This window comes from Ixodes scapularis, unplaced genomic scaffold (assembly GCF_016920785.2).
Source record: "Ixodes scapularis isolate PalLabHiFi unplaced genomic scaffold, ASM1692078v2 ptg002371l_1__unscaffolded, whole genome shotgun sequence".
NCBI lineage: Eukaryota > Metazoa > Arthropoda > Arachnida > Ixodida > Ixodidae > Ixodes > Ixodes scapularis.
In genome coordinates this window covers 425,778-452,011 of record NW_024610243.1, presented here as the reverse complement: position 1 = coordinate 452,011, position 26,234 = coordinate 425,778, and the positions used below count along the sequence as shown (strand labels likewise).

The window sequence follows — 26,234 nt, the reverse complement described above, 5'->3', positions numbered from 1 at the left end:
GTACCACGACCTCGTCATTAGGATTCGGTAGTGCACTTGACGACGGAGGAAGAAGCACTTGAAAGTGAGCAAGAATGCTCTTGTGCTTCACAAATCGTTCGTCCATTTGCTCTGTGAAGGCTTCCATGGATGGAATAAATATGCGACGACGGAAGTACTCTTCTGGATTCGCAGGTTCCACATTCGAGGGCGTCGTTTGTCGATCAACAACCCTCGGCACTTCTACGTTAAGCCAAGATTTGCACAGTTTGAAGAAATGTGGTAAAAGAGCATTTGAAATTCTGCGTGACCTTTGCACCGTATACTTCGTATATTTCCCAAAACATCCTCAGCCAAGTCGACACCAGATGAAAGATCAAGGTTTACCGTTTGATAGTACTTACTCGCAAATAGGCTGAAACTAAAAACCTTCTCTGCCACAAAAGGGAGACCAAACTTCGCCCCTCTGAAGTGTGCTCAGTAAGAGTTGAGCATTTGAGGATGACTTCCTGTCTTTCCATTTAGTAGCGATATTTTGAAGAGTTACCAAATTAGGTTCTAGAAGTTCTACAAAAATGTTGAGAACGTCATGTCTCTGAACCTATCGGGTTGGACAAAACGACATTAAGCGCGTTGCGCGACGCTTGAGCACCAGCTTCTCAATCTGATCGCCGAGAATAGCTTGACGTTTAGGAGTGTGAAAGAACTCGCAGACCTTAGCTATTGTTTCCATGCAGTCTCTAATCTGAGGTACAGAACATGCGCTCGGCAGGCTCAAGTTAAGGCTGTGTGATCCACAGTGAGCGTAAATAGCATTAGGAAACTGTTGTCGGAGGGGTGCCTCAACACCATTGTAAGCCCCACTCATTGAGGCCGCACCGTCATACGCTTGAGCTCTCAAGTACTCCGTTGCAACACCAATGTCGTTCAAACTTCTCACGATCGAGCTGGCCAGACCTTTCTCTGTCATTTCAGTCACAGAAACAAACTGCAGGAACTCTTCTTTTATAGGATCCGCTCCATGTCCAAATAGCGCGCACAGAGCGAGAGCTGTTCTACACCCGCGATGTCCGTTGTCTCATCAGACGGGACCGCAGAGCACTTTGCAGCATTCACCTTTGAGACAAGCTTTTTCAAAACAATGCTATTGCATGCCGATTTAATCTCATTTTGGGTCCTCCAGCTGGTGTCGGTCGCATTCGCACTGCAACCCTCTAAATGCTTTTCGAGAGGCTCATCGCCGTGTGACGCATGCAACCTTAGAAGCGCCTCGAAATTCCCATTCTTTTCTCCCGGCTAATTGGATCGATTCATTTTTCCGGCGTCTCTATGGCCACGCAGAGCAACTCCTTGTCGTCCGCACCAGACTACCGTTGTGATGACAGGAGTAAGGGATTTCCTGTTTTAGAGCGCAGCTCTTAGGGGCCTGTTTCCAGCCTGAGCGGCGTCGGCGTCGGCGTCGGCGTCGCCGTCGGCGTAACCGGGGGGGGGGGGGGTCACGTGACCCCCACCTTCCCCCCGAGGTCACGTGACCCCCCCCCCCCCGAGGCCACGTGACCGCCCCTGAGGTCATGTGACCCCGCCAGGTCACGTGACCTCCCCCCCCCCCCGGGGTCACGTGACTACCCGCAGGTGACGTGACCCCCTAAGTACCCTTCCCTACTCCTCCTCAAGAGCTGCGCTCCAATTCGGCGTTACAGGGATTTGTAAACGGCTTTCATTTTTAGCTGTTTGTTTCTTTAACCCGGAATCAATGTCCTGGTCAGTGGGATTCTTTCTCCCCTCTGATATCTCCAGAAACTGACCGGCATCAAGGACGCTGTTCTTATGGAATGTTTTAGTTTCATGGTCCTTAAAATCCTCAACTGCATATTTTTAAATTCGTCGAATTTCGACAGCACAAGTTCGCCAGCGATGCAGCCAGTTATACTGAAATTTGAGGTTCCTTTTTCCCGTTGGCTTGAAAGGGAAGGTGGGGCTCAGCGTCCAGGCACTTGTCAGCAGCTCTTTTTTCTTGACGCCCGTAACCTGCACAAAATAGAAATGACATTTATAAGTAAGGCTCAACCTTGTAACGATACCTCCGTGCTTAAATCAGCTATTCTGATTAACCATCACCGTTGCAGGTAGAGAAAAACAGCTAGGTTTACACGGGCCCCAAGCGAACGAACAAGAACCACTACTTGCGCACGTGTCAAGCGAGCGTCACCACAAACAACGTTCCGTCTGTAAAACTTTGTTGCTGAACGTTGCACCAGTGGAACGAGGTTACCTGTCGTGCAAATAAGGCCCGACCTGTGTGCAAGCCGTCCGAACAACAGCAGCAACGCATAGGGACCAGTCACAGTACAACCGGAGGAAAACAGGTGGCCCAACACGTGGCCTGGAACCTAGCCTAAATCCAATATTACGTGCGAGTTACGAAAATTACGAAAACAACATTTACGACTACAACCACTTCCACTCGAAATGTACTCGTGAGATTATTTGATTACTTTACATGAAATATAAATGAATGTCGATCCAAAAGAAGACATTAGTTTTCATTTTCTCTTTGTGTAATGTGATTATTAGCACTGGTCGTTTTATTTAGTGTGCCAATTTTAACAAACGTAAAAGAATGAATCTCAGCACTAGTCTGAGTAAATACACGTAGATCTAAGAAATAATAGGCTCCGGCGATCCAATTAAGTAAAATATGCAAACCATATTCGTTTAAATAGTCTCAAGGAAGAGTCATAAAACGATTAAGGCTTTGCTCTTCTTGTTAGTCAACTCGCGAAGGAATGATTAAATCCACAAAGGTCGAAAAACAATGAAAGCCGTTTACAATTCCCTGTAACGCCGGTTGGAGCGCAGCTCTTGAGGAGGAGGATGGAAACGTACTGAGGGATAGGTGACTCCTTGAGGTCACGTGACCTCATGGGAGGTCGGGTGACGTCAAGGGGGTCACGTAACCTCGGGGGAGGGGGTCACGTGACCTCAGAGAGTCACGTGACCTCAGGCGGCCACGTGACCTGAGGGGGTCACGTGATCTCAGGGGGTTCACGTGACTCCAGGGAGTCACGTGACCTCAGTGGGGTCACGTGACCTTGAGAGGTCATGTGACCTCAGGGTCACGTGACCTTGACAATGACGATTTGATGACGTCATCAGTGACGTCACTGATAACGTCATCAGTGATGATGACGATGACGATGCGGATGCCACTGACGTCATCAGTGATGGTAACGATGACGATACGGATGACGATCACGTCATCAGGTTGCATGCTACCTGGATTGCATGCAACAGGTTGCATACAAATCGTTGTATGCCAGTTGCAACCTGCAACAGGTTGCATGCAACTCCCGAAGGAACCCGAGGTCCTCCCGAAGGAACCCGACGCCCTCCCGAGGTCCTACCGAAGAAACCCGAGGTCCTCCCGAAGGGACCCGAGGTCCTCCCGAAGGACCTCAGGTTCCTTCGAGACGACCTCGGGTTCCTTCGGGAGTCCTCAGGTCCCTTCGGAAGAATTTACCCATAATGCACCGCGCGGTTACGCGACGGCGACGCCGACGCCGCTCAAGCCGGAAACGGGCGCCTAAGAGCTGCGCTCTAAGAAAAGATGCTCGTTGCTACTGAACACATTGCAACTTCTCTTTGCGTCGTGCAGTCACGTTTTCTTAAAAACTTGCAACGTAGAAACTCTTACATAACTTGAACAAGAAAGAAAAACCAAGCAAAAAAGACGTTCAGAAAGCGAGGTCATTTCTAAAAATCGCTAAACGTTAGGATAAATCAATTAAATGCAGCATACAATTTCGGACCTTACGTATATGAAACGCAGAATGACAAAGATTCGAGAAAAAAAAATCTAATCACACTTACGGACTTTCCAACGTAGATCTCCCAAGTCATTTGGTGAGTCGCAGCAGAAACTGGAAGATGATGGGAAGAGACGGATCGCTCAGAAGAATCCGGTGAGGATGATGGCGTCTGTTGAATAATCGACTCTCGGTGATGGGAGTCATACATTCCGTTGGTGATGCATCCGTTGGCTCCAAACCTCGATTTTTTTTAGGGAAGTACTAGGTAGGCACAAAATTGGGCTGGCGCTTCATTGAGGCGGCCTTGGTGATATAGCTCATCGCGGACTTTTGAATTCGCGCATCGATCAAATTAGTTGTCAGACTTGCACCGCGGCATGGGTGCGCGATGAGCAGTACTAATAGAGTAGATGATCTAAGATGAAAATCGGCTGTTTGTTTTGTAGCTCGAAACCCGGATGTCGCTGCCAATGTAAGGGGGGTGGCGCACCGAATTGTATCGCTCCTGTGGAGCGCACAAAAAGACGGCTTGGCGGAAATGAAGAAATAAATGGAAAGAAGAAGAACGAGATAGAAAAAAAAAAGAGCAGGAAAATGCACAACGAGGGGGAGAGAGCAAGAAAGAGAAACATAAAGAGAACACGAAAGGATAACCTCACGCCTCCTCCCCCTCTGGGGGCGGCCAACCAATCATTTCGAAACACCCAACAGAGTCACAGCCTACAGGGCAACCCCTGTCCAATGGTCGACTGAGTCTACAAGCTTATTAGAACGGATTAGAATTGCAAAGAAGATGAAAGGAGTCCGCCCGAAACGTAAGTATACCTTGTCCACGTCTTTTTTTCGAGTAGCACAACCATTTATTTGCAATTCGTGGCAAAGGGAGAGTAAAAAACATAGTGTTCTTTTTTTTCGGTTTGTGCCAAGGCGCAGCTGTATCGTCGGAACGATCGGCCCAGGCGGGAAGTGTCAAGGAAAATGTCGCTCTCCGGGGCGCCTCGAGCCAAATTGAAGAGCAGGGGACACACTTGTTCCCATGGGAGTCTGCCGGATATCGTATCGAGTCGCAAACCGTGCACAACATATCGGCTCTGCGTTCATTGTATGAGCGGGCGGGGTTCGTAGGAGTGCCATGCATCTTCACGGCGCTTTCTTGTGATGTCCCTCGAGGAGAGTATGGGGTCTTTTGTGTTTTGTTTTTCTTGTCCGTTTAATAGAGCGTGTTGTTGGTCTGCTCGTATGCTTTTATGAATGACCGTCAATCAGAAAGAAAATAGCGTGGGAATCTGGGATCCTGTTTCGTTTTAAAGGACAGAACATGACCCCCAAGTACGAGACGCGCGTAAGTCGGCGAAGGCCACACGCGCGCCCTCTCCCAAATGAACAAAGCAAACTGAATTTGCGGACAGTCCGTTCCCTGCCAAACATTTACCACAGGGAAAAAGAAGAAAAACTAAGCAAGAAAGACATCTGAAAAGCGAGGTCATTTCTAAAATTCGCTAAAGGTTAGAATAAATAAATTCCGAACTTGACTTTCTTGATTTCAACTTTCAGGTCATTTATTTAGTTCAATGCAGCATACAATTTTGGGTGCTATGTATGTAAAAAACGGAATAATAAGGATTCGAAAAAGAAAAAAAAATCTAGTCACGCTTACCGACTTTGTAACGTAGATCCCGAAGTCATTTGGGTGAGTCGCTGCAGAAACTGAAAGTTTCTTGCCACCTCACCTTTTTTTGGAGCCGACAGTGACCAGGTCATTATTCGATGCGGCATCGTCTGAGTCTCTGAGACAAAAAAAAAATGAAACATCGCACAGTACAACGTATGAACTAAGATTGTGTTATAATGTCCGTTATTTTATTTTTATTTGGCCGCAAAATCCAAGGGGAAAAAAACGCTTTTATCAACGTGCTGAACTGAACTTACCACCTTCAAGAATATTTCTCGCAAAAATACACTGTAAATGTATAACTCGGTCCTATATGCCTCGAAATCCGAAGGCGCACGCAGTCCATGCGATCAATTTATATGGAATCCTCCTGAAAACCTTTTTGAGAACAAATCTGAAATTTCGTGTGTAACGCATATCTCAGCTTTTCTTATACGCCATTCCAGACTACCCGCGCTACACAAAAATGAGAAAGCGTTAGAGCAACCTAGAGTGTAGAGGATTTTTCCCTAACAGTTGGGGATAGAACGCGATTCAAAAACGATCCAACAGTTATCTACTGGAACCGCTTCGTCTTTTGGGGGTGTTTATTTCTTCAAATACGAAACATGTCCGAACATAGAATTAATAATGATTTTATATTTCTTGCAGTATATAAAGAGATTCGAGGAAAATAAAATATACGAAGGTACACATCGCGGTGACACCGGCGGTTTGTGCATTTTGCTCAAACTTCGTGATGAAGGGACGCAAATTTCTGACACCTAGATTGAGGCCTGAGTTGAGCCCGTTTTACCACATAAGTAATTGCGAAAATAATGTAATTTGTCAATGTACGATAAGAAAATCCGGAACTGACTCCTTCGCACTAACTCTGTCACGCCGTGTACGTCATCGTCAATGCAACGGGAGGGGTTAGAACATTAACCCCCCCTGGGCGTGCCACTGTGGGAAACTACACACCGCGACACCGCTAGCGTGAATACGATCATTGGCGGTTCTTGCAATTTGCTCGGACAGTGTATCCAGGGACGCAATGTTGTGACACCTAGGTTGGTGCATCAGATTAGCACTTTTCACCACATAGGTAATTTTGCCAATAGTGCGTCCTCTGTCAATATAACATTGTATATTACTGAAATGACTGATTCGTGCCTTGTACATCACCAGTGCGATGGCGAGGGGGGAAAGGGGAGAGGAGGACGAGAGGGGGCGATTAATTTATTTACCTTTAAAGGTTCACGTTGCGAACATTACATTAAAAAGATCGTCAAATACGCAAGAAAAAATAATTCTCGCGGAGCTCTGGGGGACGGGGGGTTATGACCCCCCCCCCCCCCCCCTCCCCGTTGCTGCGCAACTGCTCGTCGATATTGCTTACTTGTAGGGCAGCGACTTACATATTCATGTATTTTTGTGCTGAGCCGGGGCCACCAGACAGAATCCCTCGCTGTTGCACGGCATCGGACGACACCTTGATGTCCACAGTGTATTGTTTCCATGACTTCTCGTTTCAGACGGGGGGGAATGACCGACATGTGGTTCCGCATGAGTAGACCTTGTACAACCGAAAGGTTTGTTGCGAGACTGGCGATCTTTTTTTGAAGTTTAGAGGAAGCTTATCCGTCTCAGGCCACTGTTTTTGAGAGTATTCCATAACTTTGCCGTTCTATGGGCTTTGTACAGTTCAGTCCTCAGCCTTTCCAGAAACGAAAAAGATGCTGGAAGAAGCTCCCACTGTCAGCATCTCGTACTCTTGACCGAATGTTTCACTCTTGTCTTCGTCTATCGGTGTGACCGTAAAATTGTCTGTCGTTGTGGGCGGCTTCCTGGACAATGCGTCTGCGGTGTACATCTTCTTGCTTGTGCGTGAGAGATAGTAAAGTCGAACTCGAAGATGCGTATTCTTAGCTGCTGTAGCCTCGGTGTCATTACGTCGAGACGTTTTGTCGATAACAGTGGTACCAGGGGCTTATGGTCTGTCTCGGCGTGAAATACTTGCCCTACTAAGTAGGTTCTAAAATTAACACAAGTTCAGACAATGGCCAAGGCCTCCTTTTCAACTTGGGCGTACCTTTGTTCTGTGGGACGCGTATGCCATGGGCCGTCTGTTCCCGTCCTCTTCCTTTTGAAGCAGGGCCACCCCCAGTCCATACGAAGATGCGTCTGCTGATAACGTCAGGTGCTGTCCAGGTTTATAAAATGTTACGACAGGAGTCTTCCACGGGAGATCTTGGACCACGCCGAATGCTTTTTCTTGAGCCTCGCTCGAGAGCCAGCTTTCATACTGATGTAGTAGATCTTTAAGTGGCTTAGTCTTGTCTGCGATGTCAGGTAGAAACTTGCCGATGTGGTTCACCATGCCTAAAAACGATCGTAGCTCAGCCATGCTTTTCGGTGCCGGCATCTTGACAATCGCTTTCGTTTTTTTAGGGTCTGCTGCGATGCCTGTGCAGTCCAGGATGTGGCCCATAACCCGGACACGATTCTTGACGAACTCGCACTTTTCGGTGTTCAAGGTCACTCCAACGTCACGAAGGCGGCAAAGCACCACCTTGAGATTTCTGTCGGACTCTGTTTTGTCTCGGTCGAAAACTAGAATGTCATCCATATGACAAACGTGCCCCAGGATTCCTCCTAGGATCCTCGGCATCTCCCTCTGGAAGAATTCTGGCGCCGTCGCGATGCCAAACGGGGGTCTCTTAAATTGAACAAGCCCCAGTGCTGTGATGAAGGTTGTTTGTTCTCTTGATTCCGGAGCTAGTGGTGCTTGCCAGTAACGGGAATTGGCATCTAGTTTACTAAACACCGTAGCTATTGCAAGCCTTGCCAGGGTCTCTTCTACCGTGGGCATGATGATGCTCTCCCGCACCAGTTGTGGGTTGAGCTGAGTGTAGTCCACGCAGATCCGGATAGAGTTATCTTGCTTTTTGGCAACCACCATGGGCGCGCACCAGGCTGTGGCGTGGTCGACTGGTTCTATCACGTCCATGTCTTGCATGCGTTGTAGTTCCTTTCCCACGCTGGGTACAAGCGGGAAGGGTACCCGTCGCGGGTATGTGATTTCAAACGGTTTAGCGTCCGGCTGGAATGTAATCTTGTACTGGACGTTCATTTTCTCCAGTCCTTGGAAAAGCGATGGGTACTTAGCTTGCAGTTGTTCATTGTACTCCATGCTGCTGTCAACGTTGATTTTCTGTAAGCTTGGTAGCACTTCAAGGGCTTCTATAGCAGTTAGTCTAAGCAAGGGGTATCTCAGCCAATCGGTCACGTAGATCGGCTCTCTGGTATTTCGCCTACTCCAGGTTATCGTTGCCTTAAACTCGCCGAGTTTGCTGAGTGCAGAGTGGCCGGCTTCAAAAAGATCCGTCTTTGTTGGCTCCAGCTCTGCCAAGGTTGTCGGGTCGCACACGCTAGGAGGGATAGCCGTGACGTGCGCCCCTGCACCTACCTTAAACGATAGTTCCCGGTCGTTCACTTTAGCTGTGATGAACCAGGGGGTCCCGTTATTTGACTGTACCAGCTTGTCAAGGAAGACTTCGTTTAGTCTTGGCCCATGTCCTTGTGATGTCCGATTTTCCATCGCTTGCTTCGAAAAATAGACGCTCTCTAAGTGGCCTAGCTTTCTGCAGGCGTTACACTTCTTGCCCCTCGCAGCGCATTGAAGTTGGGTGTGCTTCTGCGAACTGCGACACCATAGACGTATCCATGTTAACTGTTAGGAGGTCCTTGGTTTTGCGACGTGCTCTGACCTTGGGTATCTTTGTTTCCGCTTTTTCCTCGCGGATGTCTTTTAAGTCCTTCGAGGACGTCACTTCCAGTCTTTGCGCTGCGCAGCCCTGGCTGTAACCGCTTAACTATCTCCGACGATCCTGCTGTCGTGGTCGCTTTTTCCAGTGTAAGTTGAGCATCCAGCAGGAGTTTTGTGTCAAGCAGTCCTACCACGATGCGATCTGGGATGAGCTCGTCCCACAGAGAGCCATACTCGCAAGTATCCGCCAGTTTATGTAGGGCCGTGATGAAGACCTCCTATGGATCGTCCGGTTCTAGCTTTCTCGAGTTGAATTTGGCTCGCTCGAAAATGGTGTTCACCCGAGAAACAAAATGGGTGTCGAACTTGGCCTTGACTACGTTGAAGGCGATAAGCTCATCTTCAGTCCTGTTCAGCGACGCGACACCATCCTCTGGCTCGCTGCCCATCGCGTAAAGGAAAGTGTTGACTTGAGTGGTTGTGTCTCGCAGATGGAGTCCTGAGATTATGCGGTAGCGTTTCCACCGGGTTATCCATCTCTTCCAGTCATTAAAATTCCGAAAATCCACTTCTTTGGGAGCTCGACTCCGAAAGGATTGAAGAAGGATGCCCCTCTTCTGGTCTGGGTGTTCGAAGAACCCGAACCGTCTGCGTCGTTAGGCATGGCGTAGTTCGGCCGCTGGTTCGCTTCCTGCCTGGCCGTGAGGTCACGCTGGCAACCTGTTGTCGCTTCTCAGGTCCTCAGAGATGGTAGAGGACCTTTCATCCCACCGCTGCCACCATGTCGTGTACCGAGTCGAGTCAAGAGGACCAGAGAAAGAAGCCGCAAGAGAACACCAGCTACGCCTGTAGCATTTATCGAACAACCGCCAAACCTCGAGCCGCACACGCGCGCATCGCAACCGTACACGCGCATCAGTCACGCGCTACCCGAGTCACGCTCATCTGCCGGTGAACACAGCCAGCCAGCCCTTGTGCCATATAACGCAAGATGCGCCCCCACTTATATGACAACGGCGACGGCGACGCCGCTCAATTGGGAAACGGGTGACTAAAAGCTACGCTCTAAACCAAACAAATTAAAGCTATTTTTGTTGGCTCTGTGCGCGACAGACCAAATTTAACTGAAATATTTGTTTAATTTTATGTAGAGTTTTCTTATAGACCTATGCACTCAGCCGTGTCAATCCAAAAATGTCTTAAGTATTGAAAATGCTTGACCACGCAGGATAACACAACTGCATGGGTGTTACAATACGATACAATACAATACAATAAGCTTTATATTTCCAGAAGTACTGGAGCGGTCCCCTGACAAAAGGCTTCTAAAAGGAGCTTGACTGGCTCGCGACATGAAACTGAACGGGTCTCATCAATCGAACAGCATATATTGTATGCACCCCATGGTACCGCGTTATCCCAACGGAATTTGAGAGAGGTCTAAAATAATACAGCATATCTAATATACAGTGTAAACGATAGTCACTTTACGACGAAAGGACAAGATCCGGCTTGTTTTCGGGCACGTTTTGAAGAGAGATAAATCAACAAACCTGTTTAATCCGTCCCCTTACCACGGACCCGTCCCCATTACCTTTTTTTCGCCTAGACCTGGAACATATCTGGGTAGGCTTTTCGGAGATAACCCCAACGGAAGTAATCTTCGAAGAACGTCGAACCACCGCTTCGTGGGCTGCTTCATGTTCACCCTCTTCGTTCGTTCCTCCTTGGTGCAAAGTGCTTCAGAATTTATAACATGAGCCTACCTTATGATCCATCACAGTCACCAACGTTAATATACAAAACTGTGATTTAAAAAAGGTTACTTGCAAGAATAACAAATAAAGCTCCTCCCAGAAAGCCCTCCACTCTTTCAAATTTAGCCAAGCGAATAATGTAAAAGAGTTCAGTGGAAAAGAGGTACGGCGCTGTTGTCCAACGTCCCAACAATATGGGTGACTCAGAAACATATCAGACGAGAGATTGAGGTGCTCCCCCTCAGTGAAACAGAGTTCGTTTCGAGCAGACGCCTATCGTCAAGCATGGCACCGAGTCTTTACCGTTCAGTAACTACGTGGTTCTGCTGGGGTGACAGGATTTTTTGTGGCATTTTTTATAAATGAATAGTTTGAAATAAGGGCAAGTGCATAAAATGACCTAAAAAAGGGAGCGCAAGCCTGAATTACCATTTGTATTTACCACTTTCTCTCCACGTAGTACCCTTTGGGAACAAATGTATTACTGTAAGTATCTCTGTCTGTATACCGGAATACTTGTTCGCTTATTTTGCAGAAGTATCTCAAGGATACCCCTTTTCATAAAAGACAAATGTATCTCTGTATCTGTATTTTGCGTTTCAAAATACATGTATCTCAGTGTTTGCATTCCCCAATACTTTTTGGAGTATCTCTGCACAGCCTTCCTCCGAATGAAGAATTTAGTTGGGGGTCGCGCTGTCCGGCTTCTCACAGCTCAGGTGGGTGGCAAAAAGTTCTGGCTAATACGGGTCGCTGGTGTTGCAAAATAGCGGCGGCGAGATACTTCTGTTTGCAAAGGTCCATATTACAGGTCCGTTTCCTTAGTTTTAATTAAATAGGCTCGGTTGAGTAACTATACCCTTTTTTACGCTAAGACATTAAGCTAAGCTGTCTTAACCCCTCCCGAATCAGTGCTACGCTGAGATATTTCACAGTACCAGAAGTGCACTGTGCCCGGCGCTATACAGCTATGCGTAGATGGTTAGCTCTGGCCCTATCGATACGTCAAACGGTATAAACTATTCATAAAGTGGAACGGAATAAACCCAAGCAAGCCATCATTGGTTTTTTGCTTGATGACTCTCTTACAGTTAGATGATTCCTATGATTGTTATTTAAGCAATATCATACGCTCACCTAAGGCCGTTATTAAGGGTTCGAAGTTGGTGTTCAGGTCTATCTGGTTTATAAAAATTATGAAGCAAACATGTCTTGGCGTTTGAAACCCGAGACTGTGTTGAGGGAAAGACAGGAAGCTGGGAAGGATAAGAAAATGACACACGAAAAGACGTCTCTTCATTGTTTTTTTTATTTCCAAGTTTTTGATTATAGGTCATTACAGTCTCGTATTTCAAACACCATTATTGACTATCAAGCAGGTGACTTGCACTGACTGTATTTTTATTAATCTATATGCCTTGGTGCTATTTCGCTCAGCGTACATTCGTATTTCAAAAAGCGTCTACCGGGAATGTTTGTCACTTTCACAAAATTAGCGTTGTATCACAGAAAACAAATAAGTACCGCTTCCAATGAGTTCTAGCTACACAAGGGAAAACACGAAGTCGTTTCTTAAGAAAATCCCGCAGCACCTTTTAAGAATTCACCGCTATAATGATCGATAAATGTCACCAGTTGTGTGCGGCTTCTAAAAGATTCGACACAATAATGCAAGGAAAACTTTAAGCATCAATGTGGGGCTATGCAGCTTCAAAGGTGAGACCACAGATGCCGCGTGAACGCCCATCTTAAAAAAAAAATATTGTCCTGGAACGCAACAATAGGAAAACCACAAAAACTGTGTGGCGTCTGAAAAAATAGACAGCTCCACCGCGCATATAGATGCCATAAATAGGGTGCAAAACTAAAAAAGGCAAAACCAGATGCCGCCAGTGAGGTTTGAACTCACGACCCCTGGTTTACGAGACCAGTGCTCTACCACTGAGCTATAGCGGCCGTTGGCCTACGCGATTCAGTGCATAAACTAGAACGTCTGTGTTATTCTAAAAACGCTTTTTTTTTTCCACAGCTTAAAACAATCTAATGCGTTTCGAGCTGTGTTTCAAAGCATAAATTGCGTTTGGACGAAACGCCACACTCCCAGAAAATGGTGCATTCGCCCATGCGCACTTTTTCTCGTTCCGTTGAGCCGAGAAATTCAATTTAAAATATAATTACCACCAATTCAGGTCATTTACCACGTTATCTGTCACGCAGGCAGCATACAATTAAACCAGAAATATTTAATTTGTGTAGGTACACTTATTAATGACACGTGACCACACAAATTGATGTATACGCACAGTACTGTTTATTAGCCCTTCATTCATATGCACAACTTGTGAATCTACGATGTTTACATAATATATTTTATTATTAAATACGAGCCTCTTTTATAATCATGACCATTCGTGCGGCCTTCAAGACATTAATACAAAATCGCCGACTCAATGCTCGGCCGTGACCTGGACAAACATTAAATAGCTTGATCGAATTATGTTTTGTGGATAGATTCGTATTGCCTCTACGGCACATTATAAGGGGATGACTAGTATCACTATTTCCACCAATAAAATACCAAAACTTTGAGCGTCACAACGGTAAATCTTACGTTCCAAATTAATTTTAATTTCAACAAAAGAAGTAAATACATAAAGAAAAAAATCAATGATTTCTTTCTTCTCATTTCATTTCATTGCATCATCATAAGGTAGAGTTCCCAGCGAAGGTTGAACTCGCGATCCCTGTTTTACAAGACCAGAGCTTTGCCACTGAGCTGTAGCAGCGTACAGATTGGCTCAGTTAGCCGATTCAAGCCAGATATTTTGAAGCATTTTAGCTCGTACGCGGCTAGCCACTATGCTCGTTTATTACCTTCGACAGGAATTGCAACCACGGGCACAGCTCTTCGTCCTTTTTATTTCTTTTCTGAATTGTTCGCCCTGACACCTACTAGCAAAAATTAGGCTCTCCCTGGATATGCAATATGGAAATGCTTAGTCGTTTTTGAGAGCTCGGAGTAGAACGTTCTAGGGAATTCTCATCACCAAAGTCGAGGAATGCAACCAGTTCTGTGCGTTTCAGACTATGAGAATCGACTCACAATAATGCACGGAAAACTTCGAGTTTTAAATTAAATCTGTGCAGCTTCAAAAGTGAGGCACTAGAAGCCGATGTAATGCGCAGATTAACAAAAAACCGATGCTGCCCTGGATTCGCGCAATCGGATGACGGCCCACTTTGTGGTGTCCAAAAGCCTGCAGAACGTTTCACCCGCCGTCGCGTGGGCCCCAACTGCCATATTGATATCACGTGACTCGGGCACCGTGGCGTCACACTTCAACTCTGCGCTCAGGTGATCCCCTCTGTGTCTTCGCCAATGTTTTAATTTCGGTCCTTAGATTACCTGATCTGAAAACTTTTATCACGCTATGTGAAAATTTTTACTAGGGATAAACTGATACACCACAGGCACGCAGTCCATCTTACGAGAAAATCAAGTCGCTCATTGAACCTAACGAATAGCCATGGGCTTGGTGAAACAAAGAGGAAGGAAGTCGTTCCATCCGTATATTATTTAATAAAACACCACGGACCGTCGAAAAATGGGCGTTGGTAAACGCTATTTATACATGAAACCTAGGTGTCATAATATTTCGAAATAATTAAAATGACACACGCTACAACTGCATTAATAAAATATCAATATTTTTCCAAATATTTTTTCATGTTTTATTCTATTTTAGAGCGCAGCTCTTAGGCGGCCGTTTCCGGATTGAGCGGCGCCGGCGTCGGCGTAACCGCACGGTGCATTATGGGAAATGTCCCATAATGCAGCGCATCCTTCCTGCTACTCCTCCTCTTGAGGAGGAGGAGTAGCAGGAAGGATGAGGAGGTCAAAAGGAGGGGAGGGGTATACCCTTCCCTCTGTACCCTTCCCTCCTCTTCCTCAAGAGCTACTCTAATTCGGCGTTAGAGGGTGTTGGAAACGTCTTTCATTTTTTCGGTCCGCATCCCAGAGAGTTCACAGTGGTCAGTTACAACACTCACGAATTCAAAAAGGAAAAACCGGAAGCCGCCAGTGAGGTTTGAACTCACGACCCCTGGTTTACGAGACCAGTGTTCTACCACTGAACTATAACGGCTTTTTTTTTTCCTTATTGCCTGTTTTGACAATTGCACCAAGTACGCACATGAGAGTGTTAAAAGAGAAACCGACAACCTCCGCTAGACCAGCGCGGTTACATTTAAAATCGTTTAAGGCACACCAGCTTTTTTAGAAGCGGCAACCAGTCAGGGGGTTCAGGCTGTGCCGCAAGAACTGTTCGAATGTATGCCAGGCTCTCAACAAAGTTTTCTCGCACTGAGCGTACATCGACGTCCGCATGGCGCACAGCCATTCTCGTTTTCCAAATACTGTGAAGACCGAGTACCATAATCATGTCGTACGGAACCCCACCTTCATTTTCGAAAGGCAAAAACCGAATACCGAACGGTGTTACAGGAAAATCCTTTTTTGATGTGCGCTGGAGAATATCCCAATAAAAAACTGCGTCCCAGCATTCGATTAAGACATGCTCCATGGTCTCTGGTCTTTTACAGAGCAGGCAGTTGGTTGTCCATGGAACAAATATCCCCCTACTCTCGAGCCACGACTTCACAGGGAGTGTTCCGCTGTGTAGTCCAAAGAAAAAGGATTTAACCGCTGGTCTTATCGGCATTCTTTTAACTCTTTTGAGTACATCCTGACCCGTTCCCTCCGAACACAGAGATCTGTAAAGGGGTACGGGCAATAAGACGTCAACTAAATCTTTACACAACCTCTTTCGCGTTACATTAGTCAGGTATTCTAAAGAAAAACGCACCTTCAACATCTTAAAAGATAGAAGAACTTCTCGTAGATAACCACGGACACTGCCACTCGCTTCGGTACTCGAGGACACCACAAACTCTGGTAGAATATTTCGCATTCTTACATGGATAACTGTGCGTAAAAAACCATCATTTTGATCACGGGAAAAAATAAATCGAGACACAATTTGTCAGATAAACAGGTGAGACAGTCCTAACCCACCGCATCGCAGTGAACGGAACAAATTCGTGCGGGAAGAGCGCTCCCAAACTGATCCCCAAATAAAAACTGCAAATACTCTGTGTATCTTTTGCACGTTGATACGCGACATAGCCAGCGCTTGTAACACATACCACACTTTCGCTATCAAAAAAATATTACATACAGTAGCCCGTGCAAACATAGAGAGTTCATGAACCTTCCAACTTTCCGCTTTTGTCCGGACCTTCTCCGTCTCCTCGTTCCAATACCGCGAGCTGTCTCGATAATATTCGAGCGGCACCCCGAGATACTTGACTGGCAAGGCCGTCCACTGAATGTTCAAAAAAACACTAGGCGTCGCGTCCCAGTCACCATGCCAAAAACCAGCACATTTTCCCCAGTTAATCAGACTACCCGATTTTTTGCAAAAAGAAGATGCAACAGTGACCACCTCGCGCACGCTCTCTCGATCTGTACAAAAAACGGCAACGTCGTCCGCGTACGCCAGAACTTTCACCTCGCTTGACTCGATTCTAAAACCATTAATTCTTTCGTTTTGAATAAGTCGCAAACAAAAAGGGTTCTAAATAAATAGCAAAAAGCAAGAGCGACAGTGGGCAACCTTGCCTCACAGAACAGCGGACGTCGACACTCTCACTAACATTCTTATTAACAATGAAGCACGTAGTACAGTTCTTTTAAGCCATTTTGAGACCATCTAGGATAACACTACCTACATTAACATACTCCAGAATATTGAAAAGAACTTGATGCGATACGCGGTCGAACGCTTTCTCCAGGTCAAGCTGCAACATTGCAACTCGACTGGAGAAAGCGTCGCAGCATTCTAAAATGCTTCTCGCGACATGTATATTCGTACAATTGGTACGCCCTTTTATACCACACGTCTGATGTGGCCCCACTAAGCATTTAATCACGGACTGTATTCTTTGAGCCAGGACCTTCATGTAGATTTTGTAGTCCACATTCGCTAGACTTATAGGTCTGTAGGATGCCACGGACAAAAGTTTGACGGGGTCATCGCTCTTGGGAATAAGGACAGTGTGTGTTCTTAAAAAGGATGGCAGCAAAATATTTAAATCATAGGCCTCGGTTAGCACATAATAAAGGGCATTTGCTGATTCCCATTTAAACATTTTGTAAAACTCGAAGCCTAGGCCGTCAGGACCGGGTGTCTTTCCTGCGCTTAACTCGTCAATGGCCCGCACTATTTCGCGGACACTAATCGGCGCTTCCAAGCTGATACGAACATGCTCCTCTAGCTTGGGCATTAGCAGCAAAAACTCGTTGCCGAAACCGTCTTGTAATGGTGCGCAGTGCCCAAGTAACTCGCGATAGTGTTCGACAAACGCCCGTTGAATTGTTCTCTTATCACGCGTTACCGAGTGGCCGTAGCTGATTTCGTTTATCTCGTTCTGCCGCGCGTACCTCTGTTCGTCACTTAGCGCGCGCTTTGTCGGCTTTTCGCTGCACCAAAGTCTTTCGGATCGCGCACGCACGACGGCCCCTCTGTAACGTTCTGCGTCAATAAATTCCAACTGGTTCTTGATGTTTCTTATTTCCAGCGCGAACTCGCCGGGCAGAACGCTTTCTTCGCTTAAAAGAATGTCCAATTCACGCCTGAGCTCTTTCTCCTTCCTCTGTCTCTGGTGGTTGAGTAAACTACTTCTTTCTATGGCTTCCTTTTTCCTTTTCCTTTTTACTTCCTTTTTAAACAGTTCCCACTTGACCCCCCACTTCATTTGATCATTATATTTTAACTTCTCAAATAAACTGTTAACTGTACTTTTAAAAACCTCATCCAGAACAAGACTCCCGTTTGATATCTACAGCGACCAATTCCACTTTTGCCTTCTGGCTTTCTTTCCAAGGCTGAACATTACTAACGCGTGGTCACTGAACCAGACAGGCTGAACAGTATATTGGTCACATAACTGAGCGAGATCAAGCAAAATGTAAGCTCTATCGAGTCGGGCATGACTGAAACCCTGAAAATGAGTAAACTGAACCTTGCCTGTGGAGGCAAGGCGCGCGACGTCTTCCAATTCATTTTGAGCAATAATATCACTTAAATAAATGGCACTCTGGTCGCGAGCAGGGACTTGATCCACACGATCCTCTGGCGCGCACACACAATTAAAATCTCCTAAAAGAAGAATCATTCTTTCACTTTCAAGGTACACCCTTATACCTTCAAAAAAAAGCGTTTCGCTCACTGTCGCGATATGGCGCATAAACGCAAATTACACGCCACTCGATATTCGAAAAAGAAAAATCACAGTACACAAAACGACCAGATGTGCACGAAACCACAGCCGTCTCTGTGATGCCAATCGACCCCCTGACAAACCAACTGAATGTGCAACGCATACATTAACACGAGATCGAAAAGGTTGCACCATGTGGTCAGTCTGTTCCTGGCTTTCTACTTTCGTTTCTTGGACGGCGACAATACCGAGCTCGTTGTCCGCGAACAGTCGGCTAAGCTGGTATTGTCGGCGCCTCGCTGCCATCCCGCGGACGTTTATCGTGGCAATGCGTAAGGGCGCTTCTAATCTTAGTGCCACTCCAGGAGGAGAGAGACCGCATGGTGCTTACCCCGGGTTCGGAGCCGTGTATTGCGTCTCGACGAAAAACTAGCGTCCGACTGTCCACCACGCATACCCCGAGGCCTCAAGCTAGCCACGGTCGGACACTCACGGCGGTGGCTTGACCACTCTTGCATCGTCGCCAGGGACCTTCGGCTTGACGTTGAGCCGTGGCCTCCTGAAGGGGGCCGCCTTTGGAGGTGGCTCTTCGTGGTTTGACACACTGGGCCCCGTGCTGGCGTCCTCGTGAGTCCTTTTGTTGGTAAGGCCACTTGCCGAGGCCTCTACGTCAACTATGGATCCGTCAACGGCAGAGTCCTTAACGACGCTGATTTCTGCGCCGCTCGGTGTAACGTTCTCTGCCGTAGGAACCTCTGACCGCCTAACTTGCCTCGTAGCGTCCGTACCGGGTGCTGCGTCAACCGTGCCTTTCGTCCCGTCACCTTCAGGTACTGGTGTAACGTCCGCTTTTGGGGCTGCCCTGTCGGAAGTACCCGAGGTGGCCTCCTCGGCATCGGCCACGTCCATGAGGTGCTCCAAGTTATCGTCGCTCCCCACGGGTCCTGCGACGCTTGCGTAGGTTCGGACGCACTGGTTCTCGTCGTGGCCAAAGCGACGGCAGAGCGCACAGCGCGGTACTCGGCACTCCCTCCGAATGTGGCCCTTGCCCTTGCACCGTAGGCAGAGCGGGGCTCGGCCCGGCACCACTACTAACGCTAGGTCGCCGGCGATACGCAGTTGATGGGGGAGGTCGTCCACCGTGACACCAGGCCCCAACTTGAGGGACACCGACCGCGTTGTCGACCCCATGTCCGGGCATCCTGGGACGCGCCACTTGTCTCTTGTGATTCCTGTCACTTTTCCAAAAGGCGCCAGGGCCGCCTGTACCTCTTCGTCAGGGACGTGATGAAGCAGCCAGTTGAGCTTGAGCCGGGTGCCCTGGTTACTCGGGTCCACCACGACGCAGCGGCCGTCCTTGACTTTGAAGTTTGCGACGGCTAGCAACTTCTTTTTCCCCTCGGTGCTCTTGAAGGTGACAGCCCAATCGTGATTGTACTGATACGCCCCCAAAGCGAGCACCCCTGGGAGAAGTGCCACACGTGCAGGGGCGTCCCGAAAATGCTCAAGACGATCGGGCCGAGCTTTCGTGTCGGCATGCAAAAATGCCGTGTGTAGAACAGATGCTCCTGATGGCAGCGACGGCAAAATGATTTCATACTCCTGTGATGCAGCGTCAGCACTCCTGTCACCGCGGCCCGACTGGGCCGCTGAAACCGCTCCGACGGAGCTCATGATAAGAACGTCCGACGCGCTCGGCAGCCGGAAGTCGAATCAGCTATAACGGCTACGCTTCTAAGCCTTGCGCTGGAGAAACTATGGCTTTGACGTCATTCCTAGAACCTAATACACTTTCAGGAGGACATGATAGAAGTCGCGCGTCCTGAAGTATGTTTCTACAGTACCATAGTACTCGTTCCCAGAATTGTATCCTTGAAAGTTTTTTTTCAAAGATTGAAGAATATCAGCACACTCGTTTCACATTAAGGTAAGATTGTCAGGCAAAAAAAGGACCAACAAAGTCCGCAGAAAAGTTACAAAAAGTTATATACGGCGTTTTTTTTATATATATAACATACTTTAAGATACAACACTCACTTGACATAAACGTTGAGGGATGCGCGTCGCAGAACTTCTTCGGGAGTGAATGATTGACTGTCACAGAGCTGGTAGAGACTCTCCATGACTTTGCGATGGGTATAAACAATAGAAGAAAGATATATGATATTTTTAGAGAGGTCAACAACCGTGTTTCACACGTAAAACTTAAGAAAGAAATCACAAACATTATAAGTGAAGGTCTTATTGAATCTTGGATTGAGGACAATCTACGATATCGGTTCCTATTCGTTTGTTAAGGAGCACACGCACCTCGACCTGTTTAGGTACTGTCTAATGTCCCGAAAGGTTCTGTCTTGGCCCCACTTTTATTTTTGCTCTAAATGAACGACATTGTCAAAGGCAATGTCGTTAAAGCGTAATATATTACGTTTTACCAATGATTGTATTATCTAACGTGAAATACCAAGGTAAGATGACCAAATTCAATTAAACTAATATCTGAAGAAGGTAGCCGATGGGTGCGATATCTTGAAGCTGACTCTATTTTCAAATAAAAGTGTTTCTATGTGTCTAACCAGAGTAAAATTATACTCTTGGGCTTTCGTACAGTATTAATTCAGTAGGGTCGCGCAAAGTTACTGAATATAGGTATCTTAGTATTATATTAGGATCGGACCTGAGCTGGAACGCACAAGTTAAATACGTAGCGAAGACCTTGTAAAATTAGTCTCTCTGAAAAGAACGTTAAAGTATTCACCTCACCAAATAAAGCTTATAGAATACTCCACTATTGGTCGTCCAGCACTAGAATACGCAAATATATTCTTGTTCTCACATGCGCATAAGAATATAAGTATCATGGAAAGAGTCCAGCAAAAGGCAGTTACATTTGTTCATCACAAATACAGCCGTTTTCATTCCATAACAGAATTACTAAAAATGTTGGTTTATTAACCATTGTTGATGGCGCGAAACTGGGTAAACTGACATTTCTCCTCCTTTCAAAGGACTCATTTAAAATTTCTAAAACCAAGTTTTTTCCAAGCTTCACGAAATTCTGAACATATAGCCAAAGAGAGTACCACGCTAATAAGTGAAAGCGGTGTTTTCCGTGCAATGAACAAAACCGAAAAATGTAGACAACTTAAGTTTTATTTTTTACGAAGCAGATCTATTTTACCTCTTCAACTCATATGAAAGAGAAAAATAACTTCTTAATTTCCACCTATAATCTACAAAGGGGAGGGTTGTGATACAAGAAAATTCTGCTTTCGAATTGGAGCGTGATTACTTTATAACTTGTCCTTTTATCTCGTCCCCAAAAGTTGAAGCCGCCAGTGAGGATGGAAATCACGACCCCTGGTTTACAAGACCACCCTGCCACTGAGCTATAGCGGCTCTGCGGTATTGGCATTTAACCGGAATAAAAACAGCTCGTTGAAAGCATTTTAGTTCAGATGGGGGCAACTTCTTTTTATGCTGAATACCCCTTGGAAAAATTCACAACAAAGCTTACCTCTTGTGCTTTTGTTTTTTGTCAACGATTTGTCGTGACACCTGCTTGCTTCAATTTCCATTTCTCCCAGATAAGTGGCCTAATTTGTGTTTCGACAAAAACAATATTCTGAAGGAATGACTTTTGGAACATCTATTGGCTTGGCAGTACAAAAAGTTCACTCTGGTCCCGTGTGGAATGCACACCGGGAATATCATGTCAATGGATCAAATTTATGAGTTTTGAATATTCCAATGATTACACTGCTACTCTTCCCAATACGCTCATATCAGAGAAGGTTGTGTTCAGACCGACTATCTTGAACATGACGGTAAACCTGTTTGTAAAAAAAAAAGAGGATTGTGTTACGGTTAACGATTCGCTCCCACAAGCCTTTGACTTATTTTGGTTGTGACGTGGTTCAATGAAGAGGCTCCCACCAAAGTAGACATAATATCGTGCTTTAAACTTAGTAATCGCTCTCTTGCTTCAAATTTCAAAATAAGCAGAGGTCAAAATCCTCCCTCGTGCCGCTGGTAGTTATGTGGAACTGTAAATAAGTTGACTGACGATACTGTATATAGGTTGTATCTCAAAAAATTGGTATGCCGACGAAATATAAGTAGTATTATTCACAGATAACTATAGATAGAAAACTAGCTACAGCGAGAAGCAAAAGGACAGATATCAGTTTGATAAGACCACATTCATCGACTCTGGAACGTATTGAGTGACGTTTTTGCACCGAGGTGACCGAAGAACGTGCATGAAGAGTGACAAAATTGCACTCAAAAACGTACCTGAGTAAAAAGTTCGAAATAAAAAACTTGAAATACCTACATACGGTGGCCGTGCAATGTCCAAAGCACTCTGATTGGATCAACATCCACCATATGTCCGCAGGCGGGGGTCGGCCGCGAAGGCATCACCACTCTTGTCGGGGGCTTGCTTTGGGCTTTTTCTCCTGTTGAGGCACGCCTCAAATAGCATAGAAATGTAGGGGAGCCCGGAGGTCGCCGCCGAAACTCTGCCTGAAAACGGCGATAAACCTATCTCGTCCTTTGGCACTTCCCGTAACAAAGAACAACCTTCACTTGCTCGTTGAGAACCAAGCGCACCATGAACATGACGTAAACCCTAAAACAGCAGGAATGAAAGATGCAGACAAGAAAAAAGATGCTGTAACAACCAGACAGTGCAAAGAAGACGGCGACATGTAGCTGAAGATAATTGTCGAAAGAACAAGACAACTCATTTGGTTTGTCTTTATTATTAGCTTTATTTGTAGAATAAAGTTGCAATGACAATTCGTGCAAAAAAAGGGGGCATCCCCTTTCGTTGAGAAACGTCCTTTGCTATTGCCGAGGTCAAGAAACGCGAACTACGTGGCCCCTTGCTGAAAGCCTGTGTTACAGAGTGTCCAACTAGTTCATCAGGGTCACGTCGTTCATGGGCTGCGTTTGCAATGCGAGTTGCAAGAAGGTGACCAACGCGCTGATCGTCTGCAAGCGTTGCTGCCTTTCTGCTTGCGTTCATCTTCCATCGTTTTGTCGCGTATGCGCACTTGCGACCAATCTGCGCTGGACGAACGCTCCACCACGGGCGTTCGCCGTTAAATTGTAAACGGTCCTCGTTGTTTTAGATGGAGCATCTCTACACTCTAGGCTCCCTAGCCGCCTGCAGCCTTACGTGCCGCCATCTGTCAGTTGCTGAGCAAATCAGACCCCTTTCATTAGCAGACGGCCGCAGTAGGTAGGCTGTGACTGTGTGCTTTCTTTTACTGGTCCTTCTTCTTTTTGCACCATAAACCAACTCGCCCAACTTCGCACCTTGTTGTAGGTAGGCATTTTACGTCTTTCACATCTAACTTATTAGTCATGTAAGTTTGTTCCGAAACTCTTTATGCCCTTAATCCAAATTCTTCAGCCACCTCTGAACAATATCTTTGCTCAATACGTCCACACAAACCAACTTGCGGTCTCTTCAAACAGCCATAGATTAACTTTGCGTCACGCTGCATACTACTATCGAGAGTCAACTATCGATATAGGCAACCATTGCTAGGCAACTAGCGACAGCTGCGTTTGAATGAACGATCAGAAGTTCAGGAAGTAAGCTTCTAGAAAACATTCACCTTCTAGACGTCCCTTCTAGAACAACCTTCTAGAAAACAATAGTGTTGAGAATGATATGCATAGACAAGAGTTGACACAATTAGAAAACATTCCATTTTGCCAATAAAAACATATCGGTAGTCCCTTCTTGCTTCGCCACATATCTGTCTTCAGCATTTACGAAGTTGTGCCTTGTCTGCCTCCGTTGATATCTTTTCCGATCCGGTCAGTGTTTACCCATCTCTGGTTAAGCATGAAAATAACGTAAGTACAGAGGACTACAAAAATTGGTCCTGCCCTGACTGTTAAAATGTAATCTAAGATAGCTTTTTCATTTATTTTTTTTTTTTTATTGAGCTTGTTTTTGCTATTTTAGTTTTCGATACCTCTTGAGCAGTGGTTCTAAAATGGAAGTCCGCGGACCCTTTGGGGTCCCCGAAGGCATCCTAGGGGTCCGCGAAGCCCTGACTCGTCAGTCAAGCCCTGCAATAAAAGTTGTCTTTTATGCCATTGAGAAGAAACGTTCCAATTTTCGGGTGAGTTTTCTCGTGTGTATGTTAATGAGAGAAGTCGACTTCACACCTGCCCTTAGTTGTATTCACTTATTAAATCATTATCATAATTAACCTAAATTTTTGCCTTCCCCTCACCTTGAATGGGGTTCTCCATCATCTCCGCTGATCCACGAGGGGTCCCCGAAACATCAATGGCTGAGAACCACTACTCTAGATATTTAAGACAGTATTCGTGAGACACAAAAACACATGGTTATAAAAAATTTTGAAATTTAATATTACAAGTGCGTGTGACATTCGTGTTTTGCAGATCACAAATTTTCTGAAATCTCCTTTTGAAGTCTTCACCTCTGTAAAGTATATGTATAAGTTTAGTTAAATATCCTGACTAACTACCCCGCTTACTCCGGAGGAGGCAAGTTTGGGTTCTTTTTTGTAATTTGCCATTTTTTTGCTGTTTGGCTATATTGATAAAAAAATTATATTTTATTTGAAATAACGTGACAATTTTTTGTCTACTTTCGTTGAATATTGATTGCACCTTTGATAAATAAGAGTGGGACAGAACCGATTCGTGGTCAAACAAGGTCTCGGGTAGCGTTTTTTTGTTTTTGTTTTTTTTCTTTTTTTTTTTGGATAGTGTTTGTTTTTGTTACTTTAGTTTTCGATACCTCAAGAGATATAGGACAGTATTTTGTGACATAGAAATATATTGTTATGAAATATTTTGCAGTTTAATATAACAGAATGAAAGCCGTTTACAGCTCCCTGTAACGCCGAGTGGGAGCGCAGCTCTTGAGGAGGAGGGGGAAGGGTACTGAGGGGAGGGTATACCCCTCCTTTCTCCACCTCCCCTCATGGGGGTCACGTGACCTCGGGGGGAGGGTGGGGGGACCACGCGCTCTTACGGTTACGCCGACGGCGACGCCGACGCCGCTCAAGCCGAAACCGGGCGCCTAACAGCTGCGCTCTAAAATGTGTCTGAAGGTTCCTTATGAGTTTTTGAAACGGGGGCTGGTGCAAAAATGAGTAACGATTAGTACGCCTGCCGGGTATATATGTGTGCACTTTTCCAATAAACTTTAGTTGAGAGTGCGCCCTGTCTTGCTGTTTTTCTTCGTGTCGGTGTATTTTTCGGCGCTTTTCGACCGTAAAAATGTTTTAACTCACCCATATAAGCACCTTGTTTCAGAAACGTCCTTTCAAAGTCTTCACAGCTGAAAAGTAATAATCAGCACTATGCTGGAATATGTATAAATAAATAAAAAGAGCTTTTTCTATGTTCTATAATATTTATTTAAAGAAGGAGCTGGCGTTAAGGATGTTTCAGCTCTGGGACTATACTGGGCGGCTATAGCTACTAGAACTGAGACGAAATCAATTGTTTTTAGCTAATGAACCAAAATTTAATCAATTAATATTTTAGAGCGCAGCTCTTAGGCGCCCGTTTCCGGCTTGCGTGGCGTCGGCGTCGCGGTCGGCGTAACCGCGAGGTGCATTATGGGAAATGTGCCATAATGCACCGCGCGAGACCCTCGTGACGTCACGAGGGGGAGGAGGGGAAGAGGAGGAGAGGGGGAAGAGGAGAACAAAGGGAGGGAGGAGGAGGAAGGCGAGGGGACGAGAAGTGCGAGGACGGAGGGAGGAGGAGGAAGGGGAGGGGAGGAGAGGGGGAGGAGGGAGGAGAAAGAGAGGAGGGGAGGAGCTTGAAGGATGAGGGGAGGAGGACGTGGAGGAGCAAGAGGAGGGGAAGAAGGAGGTGTGGAGAAGGGAGGAGGGGTATACTCTCCCCTCAGTACCCTTCCCTCCCTCCTTTTCAAGGGCTGCGCTCTAATTCGGCGTTACAGGGTGTTGCAAACG

The 26,234-nt window shown here is 46.1% G+C and overlaps 2 non-coding genes and 1 pseudogene across 2 annotated transcripts; all 3 read right to left on the bottom strand.

Annotated features, from left to right (window-relative positions):
- Positions 1-984: 984 nt before the first annotated feature.
- Positions 985-4,109, bottom strand: LOC115328530 (annotated as a pseudogene).
- An 8,743-nt stretch (positions 4,110-12,852) lies between these two features.
- On the bottom strand, positions 12,853-12,924 carry Trnat-cgu. Its single transcript has one exon. It is a non-coding gene; the product is annotated as a tRNA-Thr (tRNA).
- Positions 12,925-15,041: 2,117 nt separating this feature from the next.
- Positions 15,042-15,113, bottom strand: Trnat-cgu. Its single transcript has one exon. It is a non-coding gene; the product is annotated as a tRNA-Thr (tRNA).
- Between the last annotated feature and the right edge of the window lie 11,121 nt (positions 15,114-26,234).